This window comes from Watersipora subatra, chromosome 6, assembly GCF_963576615.1.
Source record: "Watersipora subatra chromosome 6, tzWatSuba1.1, whole genome shotgun sequence".
Classification (NCBI taxonomy): Eukaryota; Metazoa; Bryozoa; class Gymnolaemata; order Cheilostomatida; family Watersiporidae; genus Watersipora; species Watersipora subatra.
Genome location: NC_088713.1, coordinates 50,159,059 through 50,173,241, shown reverse-complemented (window position 1 = coordinate 50,173,241; position 14,183 = coordinate 50,159,059).

Sequence of the window (14,183 nt, the reverse complement as noted above, 5' to 3'; positions counted from 1 at the left end):
AGCACAACTCCGATGTGATCTGCTCAGATCAGCTCACTTATCTACAAATACAGAATGGTTTTGCTGCTTGTAGGACAAAGGTGAGTCTCTGAATGGATAGCAGTTTCTCTTTCAGTTTCAGCATATGCTAGACCAGGAATGTGAAACACGACATGTGGACAGGACACTGAGTATGTAAGAAAAGAAGTAAGTCTCCAGTTCATTTCTATCAAAATTTGTGATTTTTGAAGATAAATACAACCCAAATGCTCCCTACATCTGCTTGAGGATATTAAATCTGTAAAAGTGCTCATGCCCAGCATTCATCCCTAGACATGAGTTAGTCACATAAAATCAACACTACGCGATGATAAAAGTTTACCCAGCATATTTCAAGCATTTTAAAAGTTTCATGCCCAGCATGATTCATGCTGCACTGACACAAGTTAGCCACTATAAAGGTTGCATATAAAACTATAGATACAACTATAGTTTTAAATATAAATTTTAACTATAAATTTATATTTGCAAACTATAACACTTAAGATATTCTGATCCGCTATGCAAGTCGCATACGGACACAAAACAATGCATTATTTTCGGTCTTGTTATAGCATTCGGTCAGAAGAAAAATAAATCATACATTTTTAGAGCTTGTGTAATAGATTTACATGTAGGTGTTCATTTTACTCTGCCACCAGTAATCACAGTACTAGCTTTATGATCACGTGTCACCTTCCTTAGATGCATTCTCTATGTGGCAGACAAATAAATGCATGCATTGTTTCTAGCAGTTCAGAGAAGCTGTGCAAAAAATCTTCAATTCTATTGACTCACTGAATCAGTTCGAACCGGTTTAAACCGGTCTACTGATGTTAGTGAGACCTACTGATATTTGTCAACAGGTGGTCTTCATGATCAACAATAATAAAACAAAGTAGTGATCAAGATTAACAAACAAACACATTAATGACATTGTTAAATGTTTTGCTACTCAAAATATCACACCTAATAGTGATGCACTTGTGAAGGTAATAAGATGCCGTGTTAAAGAAACAGGCAGTAGCAGATAGACTACAGAAGTGTAGTGAGCAAGAGAAAAAAGGGCAGATGATATGAAACCTGTTTACACTCATGAATAGCAAACATTAAAAACCAGATTGACTTGCTTTAACATAAAAGCAGTTAATATTTTAGAGTATATCCTTAGCTTCAGCATATTATTTTATATCTTTTATTTATTTCAAAGCAGTATAACAGTAAGGGTTACACAATTTCTTACAGCTTCTGTCTGTTTTGTCTCCTCCTGTCCTAGTATTAAATTGGTAGGAGTAAAAATGAAGATGTAATTCAGTTGTATGCCAAGACTTTGTTTTATTTTCAATTAGATAGTCTGAAGTACACAAATAGATTTTTACACAAATTGCTATGCTGTTTAAGAATGAAGATGTAACTCAGTTGTATGCAAAAACTTTGTTCATTTTAAATTAGATAGCCTAAAGTACGCAAAGAGATTTTAACACAAATGGCTATGCTGCTTTACTACTTGATGCTCGAACTAATGCTAATTTGAAAGGAACAAAGCTATAGTTGAAGAGCTACAAACAGGGTGTTCCATTTAGAAGTAAACTCTAGACCACCCACTGCTATGGAACTGTTTTGTTAAGGTATGATCACCACGTTGCAATTTGTGTAAAAACTGACTGATTGATAATGGTAAACTCCATGCTTCAGATACTCCAGCATTACCAGTAATTTGACAGTACTTCAATCAATTACATTCTAGTGACTGATGCTAGAGATAAGGGTTGTCTTATGGATATACTGTACAAGTTGGAACAGCTATGGTAGCTTTGAAGTTGTCTCCTTTACTAGAGAATACTACATAGGAAATTTGTGTGTAATATATAATAACCTATCATCGATCTGCTAATTATGTAACTCATGCAGATAAAACTACAGTAGGCACTCCTACAGTGTGAATAATCTGGTTTATTAACGTTTACGTTATTGGGATTTTACATTATAAGAACAGTTAAATACAAATAAATTGTATAATCAATTCCAAGATCTTGCCAAACTTGCCCCATTGGCCATACAAAAAGGAAAAAACTAGAATTAACATTATTAATTATAGGCTGTACTGTGACCGCAGTATTATTGGATTGGCTTGCATCGACAACTTTTCTCTTGTTTCTGATCAATCTCACTGGCTTCATAGGCTATTATTGTGGTACTTCAACAATGGGTTTATAAGGAGCAAACATCTTCAATGTTTATTTTCTCATTTTCTTATAAACAGAAAAGTGTATTCTGCAAAGTAAAAGTAATAACCAATATTTTATGTTTACAATTAGGCAAAACAACAAAATATTCAAAATATTTGTATTATAAAAGCACAGTATTACCTGTTTGTCGCCTATCTGCTTTCAGGGGTGAAGGTTAGGATAAAAAAGAACTTTCGACAAAAAACCAACTCATGACATTAAGATTGATGAACCGACGCTGTAACACCTGCACCGATCACCTTTGTATTTATGAATAATTGCACAGCTATCCTATTCTCTGTGTTGGCGACACATGTGACGGTCTATCACGACGAACTAAAATGTGAAGTAAGTTGTATATATAATAGATATAATGATATAAACTCATCACTTTTTATTTCACAAATGCAGCGAGTTTGATTAACATTCAAATCGAAATTGTGAACCCGCTTGACTCAAAGCTTTTAGTTATATGGAATTTTTTATGTAATACAAAGCAAAAACTTTACATAAATTATTTATATTATCTGGAATTAAGGTTATAGGAGGTATAAGTTATAGGAACGTCTACTGTATTGAATTTGAACCATATAAATAATAGTGTATATACTAGTTCTTGCTTTGATTATAACTGACGACCAAAGAGTAGTTGTACTTACCACAGTGAATTCTCTCAACCCTCACACCTCAGCTTGTAGTCAAGTAGAGAATATTACCAAAGTGATGGTTAATCACAGCCAAGATGATTTCCTGGTAGACTTCTGACACATGAGAGCAGGTGACCTCGATCATGTCTATCAACAATATAATATCAGTGAGAAGGATACATGTTACGATGCTTATAATGGAACTGGTGTAACAAAGAACAACCTTAGGCATATACTGTCATACCAAAACATACAAGCTTAATGGGTTCCAGGACAAAGTGAGGATGTCAATTGACTTGACCCTGAGTCCCAGAGTAGCTCCACCCACTCGTCAGGTGACCAAGCAACTACCCAACTAACAACGACATTCCTGGGATGTTCCGTAACGTTACACTGAATTAACGTTCCAAAGAAAACATTGTCATAACGTTCTACAAACGTTATTTGATGATCATTGTAAAATTATGTTCCAACAATGTCGCAGGAACGTTGCATAGAATGTTGTGCAATAATATTATCATAACGTTCAGCAGAATGTTACAGGAATATACTTTGGAAACGTTATCATAACGTCGTTAGCGAACATTATTAATGAATGTCCCAGGAATGTCCCAGCAACGTTACTCTGGAATGTTCGAGTGAAAACATTCATATAACATTGGCTTGAAATGTAACTGGAATATTATGGGGTGACATCATATTTACATTCAAATAATTGTCCCAACAATGTTTCAGGAATGTTACTTTTGAATGTTCGAGAGTTGATGTTCATATAACATTGGCTTGTAATGTAGTTAGAACATTATGGTGTTACATCAATTTTACTTTCAAATGAATGTCCTAGCAATGTTACAGAAATGTTACTTTTGAATGTTCGAGGGTTAACATTCATATAACATTGGCTTGCAATGTAATTAGAATATTATGGCGCGACATCATATTTAACTTCAAATGAATTTTCTAGCAATTTTTCAGGAATGTTACTTTTGAATGTTTGAGTGCAAACATTCACATAACATTGGCTTGCAATGTAACTAGAATATTATGGTGTGACATCATAGTTAACTTCAAACGAATGTCTTAGAAATGTCCCAGGAACGTTACTCTGGAATGTTCAAGTGAAAACATTCACATGACGTTGGCTGGCAATTTAGCTAGAATATTAAGGTGTGACGTCATATTTACCTTCAAATGAATTTTCTAGCAATTTTTCAGGAATGTTACTTTTGAATGTTTGAGTGCAAACATTCACATAACATTGGCTTGCAATGTAACTAGAATATTATGGTGTGACATCATAGTTAACTTCAAACGAATGTCTTAGGAACGTCCCAGGAACGTTACTCTGGAATGTTCAAGTGAAAACATTCATATAACATTGGCTTGAAATGTAGCTGGAATATTATGAGGTGACATCATATTTACATTCAAATAATTGTCCCAACAATGTTTCAGGAATGTTACTTTTGAATGTTCGAGAGTTAATGTTCATATAACATTGGCTTGTAATGTAGTTAGAACATTATGGTGTTACATCAATTTTACTTTCAAATGAATGTCCTAGCAATGTTACAGAAATGTTACTTTTGAATGTTCGAGTGAAAACATTCATATAACATTGGCTAGCAATGTAGCTGGAATATTATGGTGTGTTATCATATTTAACTTCAAATGAATTTTCTAGCAATGTTTCAGGAATGTTACTTTTGAATGTTCGAGTGCAAACATTAATATAACATTGGTTAGCAATGTAGTTGGAATATTATGGTGTTACCTCAATTTTACTCTCAAATGAATGTCCTAGCAGTGTTACAAAAATGTTAATTTGGAATGTTCGAGGATTAACATTCATATAAAATTAGCTTGCAATGTAACTAGAATATTATGGTGTAACATCATATTTAACTTTAAATGAATTTCATAGGAATGTCCCAGGATATATTTGATATTTTATTCATGAATAGAAGTTAGTTTATTCATGAATATAATATAATTGTAAAAGCAGCATATCTACTCTATACTGCATTTGCAATTGCTAATACAATGGGCAACTCCTGTCATTCACCAGGATATCTAACTAACAACGACATTCCTGGGATGTTCCGTAACATTACGCTGAAATAACGTTCCAAAAAAACATTGTCATAACGTTCTACAAACGTTATTTGATGATCATTGTGGAATTATGTTCCAACAATGTCGCAGGAACGTTGCATAGAATGTTGTGCAATAATATTATCATAACGTTCAGCAGAATGTTACAGGAATATACTTTGGAAACGTTATCATAACGTCGTTAGCGAACATTATTAATGAATGTCCCAGGAATGTCCCAGCATTGTTACTCTGGAATGTTCGAGTGAAAACATTCATATAACATTGGCTTGAAATGTAACTGGAATATTATGGGGTGACATCATATTTACATTCAAATAATTGTCCCAACAATGTTTCAAGAATGTTACTTTTGAATGTTCGAGAGTTAATGTTCATATAACATTGGCTTGTAATGTAGTTAGAATATTATGGTGTTACATCATATTTAACTTCAAATGAATGTCTTAGGAATGTCCCAGGAACGTTACTTTGGAATGTTCAAATGAAAACATTCACATAACGTTGGCTGGCATTGTAACTAGAATATTATGGTGTGACGGCATATTTAACTTCAAATGAATGTCTTGGGAACGTCCCAAGAACGTTACTTTGGAATGTTCGAGTGAAAACATTCATATAACATTGGCTAGCAATGTAGCTAGAATATTATGGTGTGACATCATCATTAACTTCAAATGAATGTCCCAGAAATGTCACAGGAACGTTACTCTGGAATGTTCGAGTGTTAACATTCATATAACATTGGCTTGCTATGTAGTTGGAATATTATGGTGTGACATCATATTTACATTCAAATGAATGTCCCAGGAATATTCCCAAAATATTACCTTTGAATGTTCCAGCGTAAACATTTATATAACATTGCCTTGCAATGTAGTTAGAACATTATGGTGTAATATTGTTTTTACTTTCAAATAAATGTCCCAGCAATGTTACAAAAACATTACTTTGGGATGTTGGAGTGTAAACATGCGTATAACATTGGCTTGCTATGTTGCTATAACATTATGGTGTAACATATGTACATAGTTGTATAACTGGTTCTATTAGAGCTTTTGTTGGTAGTTTAATAAATAGGCGAACAACAAACCATTAAAAAAAAGATTAATTTTAGTTCTACCTATTTTGCCATCCTCCTATGCAAATATTGTTTTGACTAAAACCAATTGATAGCAATCATTTGTCTTTTTCATCATAACAGCTGTCTGCAATCATTTTACTTTTCTCATTTTTGTATGGGAATTATTAATAGCTCTATCGATATTCATTATTTTGAGAAATCGAGCACAATGGTACAGAGAGTTTTAGAATATTAGCCAAATGTGATTAATTATGAGTTGCAATCAGGAACATTATGGTCAGGCAAGTGTATCCTGACCATGATGGTTTCCACCGCTAGTGGTCGCTTCTAGATCCCAAATTTTCAACTGGGAGATATGCAATAATATTTAGAAAGAAACCTATTTAAACAAATTATGAGCTTGCATCTAAAAGCAACAATGCTGTTGACATATTTGCTCGGAGCACGCCACACAATATTTATATTTTGCATACAAAATTACATAGAAGTTACCTTCTCATTTTGCAGCAAGATACAGTAACTTCAAGTGATGTTTTAATAATTTGGGAGTTGTACCACTACGCTTTAACAGAAGGACAACTTTTAGTTTCACATTAACTCGTTTTTATTAAATTGCTATAATAGTTGATGCTTGCAGTTTTTTGAAACTAACATAGTTAAACTGCAGTAGTCAATAAAATGGAAAGTAAGATTATTGACTTGCTAAAATTCACGAAAAGAAAGACACTGTATTCACTTTGCATACAGTTTATAGATGCTATTAACTGAAGATCCTAAATACTAGGTATGTAAAATAATACTACAAAGTTTATAGCAAGAATGATAGACTATCGATGTATGCGTTTTGACCATAAACTCATTAGTAATGTAGTTAAAACCTCATTAGTAACCTGTTAAAAATTTGAGATAAATGCAAATATAGTTGAAAAGAGCAAATTTCAAATATAATACCAACTGGTACTGGTACTAACTTCAGAGAGCGCTGAAAAAGTAAAACATTGGCTAATTTGATAACAGGCCAACGCAAAGAGGTTTGAATGCAAACAAAGAGTTTCTAAAGAGGGAAGTGTAGCAGTAATATAAATGTAACGAGGTTATAAAGCTGCAGCACTTACTAGTTCACAGTAGTTGCATCTGTTTAGACTGTTCTACATATACATTTGGTAAATAGGCATAAAGCTTTCAGCTACAATTGTAGTTCTTAGAAGTAATGATGATGCAAAAAACAGTCTTTATATAAATTGACAAACGACATTTTATTAACAAGTACTTTGATTCTATGTGTGTAACATCAACTGATATGTTTTAGCGGAATTATTAATACTACGGCAAGGTTTTAAAAATTGTAGCATTAAGTACTGAAATTCCAAAAATGATAATTCAATTGGCTTGCCAGATATTTGTTTTTTTATCATTAAAAGCTTTTACAATTTATATAGACGAAATACAAGTAAGTTTAATATGTGTATTAGTACATTTTAAACAAATTTTTCATGTTTACATTTTGTTTTGTAAGTTGAATGTTTTCAACCAATTAATTAAAAATGTATTTTGTTGAAATTATTTCAAAAGACTTGAGTCTGCTGTTGTGAGCATGTGCAATATTTTTAAACAGTTTTGGTTTGAGTTTTGATTTATTATACCAAAACAACATTGTTTGAATACTTTCAAATTACTATTCAATACTCGATTTATTCATACATTTTATTTGCATAACATAGTACCGAAAGTATATACCTTTCATTCCGCTAAATAATTTAGTTCTGTCATAATGTTAGAATAATAATAAATGATGATTTTACCAAATATGGCAGTTTTCATCAATTTAGTAGTTATACTAAAGACCTGGTAAGGAGTTGTTATACTGTAGTGTATTTTATCAGGATGTTTCATAGCTTCTGTTGTTGTCAGGTTTCAACTCTTTTGCAGAATCACATGGTACTAAGCATAAGTTTTAGGGTGCTGTAAGACAATTTACCGGAGGTTGTATCAGGTAATTGCTAGTAATTCTAGAGAAATGCTATGAGGCATGATTAACACCTCATAGATGCAACCTTCCAAGGAGGGAAAACTCTAACTGGAAAAAACTGGGTAATCTGTTATTGAAATAGATTGCAGCTGAGTACATGCTTGAACTGAATCAGTGTTTTTGCATTACATAGAAAAATACATGTGCATGTAGAGAGCTCCAAGTCAAGTCATGTTTATGAAAATCTTTAACAAGTTCACATTAAATTAGTTTAAAAAAATTCATTTTTATCATGTTGCAGTTCAGATCCCAATAGGACCCTGAAGGATAAGCTAGATTAATTTGGCTTTAGAATTGTTAAAATACATCATATATAGATTTGATACTAAGCAAAATGGCTATAGTACAATGCAACCACAAATGGTTTTTCTATTGTCTGTTTGGGTAATAGGGTTTGTGCATTTAAGGTATATCATAATCCATTTACCATAAAGATAATGTTCAAGTAAAATGTTTAGACTAGCAGTGAGTATCGCTACGGCTCAGTAGTCCACATCAGACAGCTCTTAGCTTTAGGAATCAGGGTTGTATATTAGAAGACATAACATCATTGTTCAGGCTTGTCGACACATTTGGTTTTTGCTTGCCTACTTGCTATCATTTTTCATGTGATTTTATTTGCGTGTTTTATGCAAAATTTTGTGTCAACACTATGTACATAACCATAATCTGCAAATGGAGCGTTTATTTTCTGTTTTTTTTTGCATATCTGGCTAGTTGATGTTCTAAACCAGTCAATCACAGATGTCACTAAAATAATAGACATGGGCTTACATGTGATTCTTGATAGACTACAAAAGTAAGCTGAGCCTAATGAATAAACAACCGTCTATATATATATATATATATATATATATATATATATATATATATATATATATATATATATATATATATATATATATATATATATATATATATATATATATATATATATATATATATACTCAAAATATGTAGGATGGGAGGCCCCCTAATAAGAGGCCTTCGTATATATAAAAATTATCTAAAATGTGTATAGCAAATTGATAATAGGAGGCGGAACATTTTTGCCTCCTATCGAAGATATATTTTTAAATTCGTTAGAGGTAGTTTTGAACTTGGAGTTGTCTCCTCAAGGATATGTGTCCAAAATTAATGAATTCATAGGTAAAATTTGTACACACTTAAGAGTTAAGTCTCCTTACCCCAAATTTTGCAATAAAATGCACAACTGATAGCTGCCAGCTGAGCTTTTATAGGCAGGTTTTTATCAGGCATGAAATCAAAGTGTTATGTGATGTGAATAATAAACAAACCAATTATGAATTGAATTAGCAAGAAGTTATTTTTTGATTATAAACCTTTAAAACTGATGGTTTGATTTCGATGATTGTGGTCTACCTTTTGAACTTATGTGTAAATTGGCTACTTTTCCTCAATATAAAAAACTCATAGCATTTTATTTATTGTACAACAAATATAGTTTGCAAATGTGGATGTTGGCTGACTGGTTATTGTCATGGCAAGAAGGAACTGAATGGTAGGTACTAAAACAGCTGGTTTACCTAACATTTTTATCCAAAAAGTTGTAAATGCATTAAAACCAATTAAAATAGTTTGTATTTTATTACTTCACAACAGTGCTAAAAATAAATAGCAAACAGCAACAAATTTATGCAAACATAGTATGATCATGCAGAACTACGCTAAAAAAATCATCTCTTGATATTAATGTTAAGAAATCAACAACATATTGATACTTAATTACAAAAACGATATAATACCAAATAAATTTAAAAGATATATTCTACAAAAGTAGAGACATTATTATTCAAACACATACAAAGTATTCACAATGTGTTTTTATTATTTTCTATGATTCATCAGTGTCAGTTTATAAAACAAAATATTCTTATAATGTTTTATTTCGTATTGTAAAATGACGCTATTAAACTATACAGTTATATATCCATGTACATATACATATGTACATGTATATAGTTTTAGTGCGCATGTAACAATCGTAGGATATGGAATGTTCAACAATAGATAGAATGTTAATTTTGACTTCTCCCCAGGTATTCTAAATCACTGCAAGATAATTTAGATAAAATTAGCAAATTTGATGCTTCTATGGAAGAAATCGTATTTACAGGGGAGATAAATCCTAAAATGTCATTTTTGCCAGATCTCTCATAGAAGTGGAAATGACAGCTACGGCACTTCTTCAGCTTTGAATTATCCATACAATAATTAGTCTAAATCACAGCAGAAATTTCCACTGAAAAACGGTGCCAATGGAAACGCAAGATAAACTGTCTTGGCCCACGGCCTATACGGCATCAAAGTGTTAATTGACTTCATAACAAGTGTTTGGAAAACCATGAACAGGCCATTAGGCAAGCCACTAATTAAAAAGCTTACACTGTTCTGGCTACATTATTACAAACATACAGTAAGAATCGCTTGCAGCTAGTTTTCTGATGAAGGCAGCAAAAATTCAGTTATTTTATCTTAGTTCATTGGCTATCATTACAACAATGCATCAATAGTTACAAAGAACATTTTTTTGCTTCTACTAGCACTTTATATTTGTATATTTGTATTGAATAAAACGTTGCTGTTTGTCAATAAAATGCTACCTCACCAAGCGGAGAGTGGTTAAGCGAATTACTTCATCTAATGAAGAACAGGTTCAGGCTTTCCTTTTTTACCGGTTTTAATAGGCAAACATCAAACAGAGCAGACAGTAGTCAATAATTTCTATAGTACGCAACAATTTTGTCTGTGCCTCTGAAGCTAGGGGCAGAGATCAAACAAACTATTTTTATTGGTTTGGCTACTGGTGGCATACAGCTTAAGAGTCGACTACCCTAACACATGCAATAATGAGCTGTCTTCTTTAAGGGTAGAATAATTGTGGATGTAATTATTCTCTGCACTTTATCAACACGCATGACCATCCCTCAAAGTACCGCGGACTGCCATGGGTACTAGTAATAACAATACAATGATAATTGTAAAGTATGAAAGCCGCAGTCTGAAAAAATACATATTACATACATATACATATTTTAAATAAACTGATAACTAACAATGAATAAGACATGTAAGATAGATTTTAGAAAAAAAAACTAGAAGGTGCTATGCTAGATAATGAACACCAAGACTGATGAATGAACTATAACAAATGAAAACAAGCAATCAGACAGTAGGGGACACAAAAGTGGATGACAAAAAGAGGCCTTAAGAAAGAGGCAGGGTGTCTAATAACAGCTGCGCAAGACTAAGCACTGCAAACCAATTCCAGGAATGGTAACTAAGTGCAGGTTGTGTAAGACAAAGGGTGAAACAGCCATATTGTAAACAAGTGCTCAAAATTGCACAAACTGAATACAACCTCTGACTTGATCAAGTGGCCTCAGCAGATTACTGGAGTATCTGTAAGAAGCATAACATACCACACACAGCATAATAGTATAACCATAGGGTAGAGCCAGTGTCTGAGAATGACAAAGTGAAAGGTTTAGTACTGATCAAAAAAGAAACAACAGATTGTCAGATTAGTTGTATAACCATCATATGTGATGCCAGAGTAAAAAGAAGAAGGAAATATATAAAGGAGATGTACAAAGTGCAAGATTTGAGCATCGAAGGCTGTAGAATTTTCAACCGAAAGTAATATAATGTATGTAGTGATTGGAGTGATTGATACATTATTCAGCCAGCTTGTGTCATATCTCATTGAGGTCAGTGCTCAACAGTCTTTCAAACAACTCAGAAAACAGTGCTGCTAGGAGCTAGTCAGATTTTAAGGACGACTATTCAGTAAAATGACTCGTTAAAGATGTAGTTGCGTCAAAATTTAAGTTGATCTTAAAAGAAAGCATTTTTCTTTCTCTATCAGTTGATATGTTGTTTGTTGTGTTACGCGATCGCATTGCCAAGATATTTGAAGATTAAAACCGAAAAAATCTGATCGCCGTAAAAACGCTCAGGCCACAAAAACGTGCCCAGCCTCGCCAAAAATGATGTCACGCGTTTGGCAACCTGTCTCTATCTCTCGTATTCACATCGGCTATTTGCGATAAAAGTCTAGTCTTACGCGGCTCTATTGGCATATATCTTATTTTGTATTTGCTCATGTTGGCTAGAATAAAATTTTAAATCCTGCTACAGATGCATTATTATGAATGTTTAAAAGGCCTCAAATAACGAAAATTGAAAATTTGTTCTACTCACTTTCTCCAAATGTTGTGTAAACATTTGGGTACCGACTACCAATTCTACCGGTCTACGGTAATTCTGTCAAGGCACTTTTGTAGAACGCGGTCTTTGTATCAGCACAGTTCTGCATCTACCCATACAAACGATATACAGCCTCCCATAAGCCCCGCCCACATTATATCGCCTATTACCTATTGCCTACGTACTCGTTTCTTGCTAGTAGTATTCTTACCGAATACTAGATAAGTGAAATAAGCAAGCCACCACTTTGAAAAGAATATAGACAGGGATAGAGTTTTAAGAATGAGAAGTCTGCTGCAAACTGGATTTGAACTCACATTCTCCAGTTCTGCGGACACCCATATACCATATCCGATTCACTACAATATTCTGCAAATCATGTTTTGCATTATCTTCAACAAAATTATTTTATTATATAATTTTTACAAGCAAAAATATTTTCATCTCGGCATAAAACTTTTATTAAAAATATTCATCAAGTCGTGGCCACTCAGATAGTATTAGCTGATACAATAAGACAAATTCATCTACTGCAACAAACTCAAACAAAACATCATGGCTTATGCAGAACACATTCAAGTCTCTCTTTCCACTTTATGGCAGTTTCCACAATGACAAAGCTTCTTCGGCTGGTGGGACGACATAAACATTCTGTAATCAGTAAAAAAAATGCAATAAATATATGTCATTCTAAAGCGTATCTATTGACAGCTTCCAAATTGGGAGTTAAATAGATTGCGAGTGTAATTTTAGAAAACGAATAAACATTTAATAAAGGCACAAGTACGCCAAGCCAACGATTCGAAGCTTTGGTTCTGGAAATTAAAGATTTGCAATGATCAATCGATTTTACCCACTTCCTACGAGTGAAAATAATTTGTAATCATGACTCTAATTTACCAAAGAAAATTCGAAAAAAATATTACAGCTTGGTAAAACGGCAGATAAGCTATGAAACGATGATTGGAGATAGCAAAGAATTATCATTTTATTAATTAGTATATGTATTTATGACTATAAAAAATATTACATTTACTAAAGTATAGAAGACTCTAAGTTAATTTACCTCCATTCTGTCTTCTTCTGCAGCAAAACGCTGCTGACGCCTGTCAGCTTTGGCCATAGGCTGTCTACTCTAATCTTTTACTAAAAGTTGCTTAGATAACTCTGAGTAGCGGTCGCTCGAACTTGAAGCCATTTTAAAACTATGTATAACTTAGTAATTGTTGAAACGCGTTGAATCAGTAACGAGATCTAATTAAGAGAATCTTCGAGATCACAGACAACGCGTTTTACAAGTGATAAAATTTATTACGGCCTATATAAAAATTTCGCACGCATGATTGGCTAACGAATCGACCTCATATTTATCGCTTGTGGTTTCGTTTCAGATAACAAGCTTGTGGCGTCACGAAATAGCCACCCGCTGGAACGTGAGATTTTTAAAAGAGGGCCTCATTCAAACGCATATATCTCTGGACAGGGTTGGTCTACAAAGACAAAAATGGCATCAAATTGTAGCTGATGTTTTAGCCTTTTATGGGTCCTAATTTTATTTTTGACGCAACTACATCTTTAAAGTCAAAATCGTCAGGCTAAGGCCTTGGCTCACCTCCTACCAGCCACCCGGTTGTGAAGACAGTTTTTAGAATGACACTAATAATATAAATAATAGCAGTGTCTGTCCATATGTCTAAAGCTAGATATAGAGGTTAGGAAAAACATTGCATGGGAAATTGAACTCAAATCTTTGGCTGAGCAGCTGTGCACACTAACAACTAACACTAAAAACGGCTCAGCTTAACCACCTTGCAGCTATGTTGGGCAGTGGG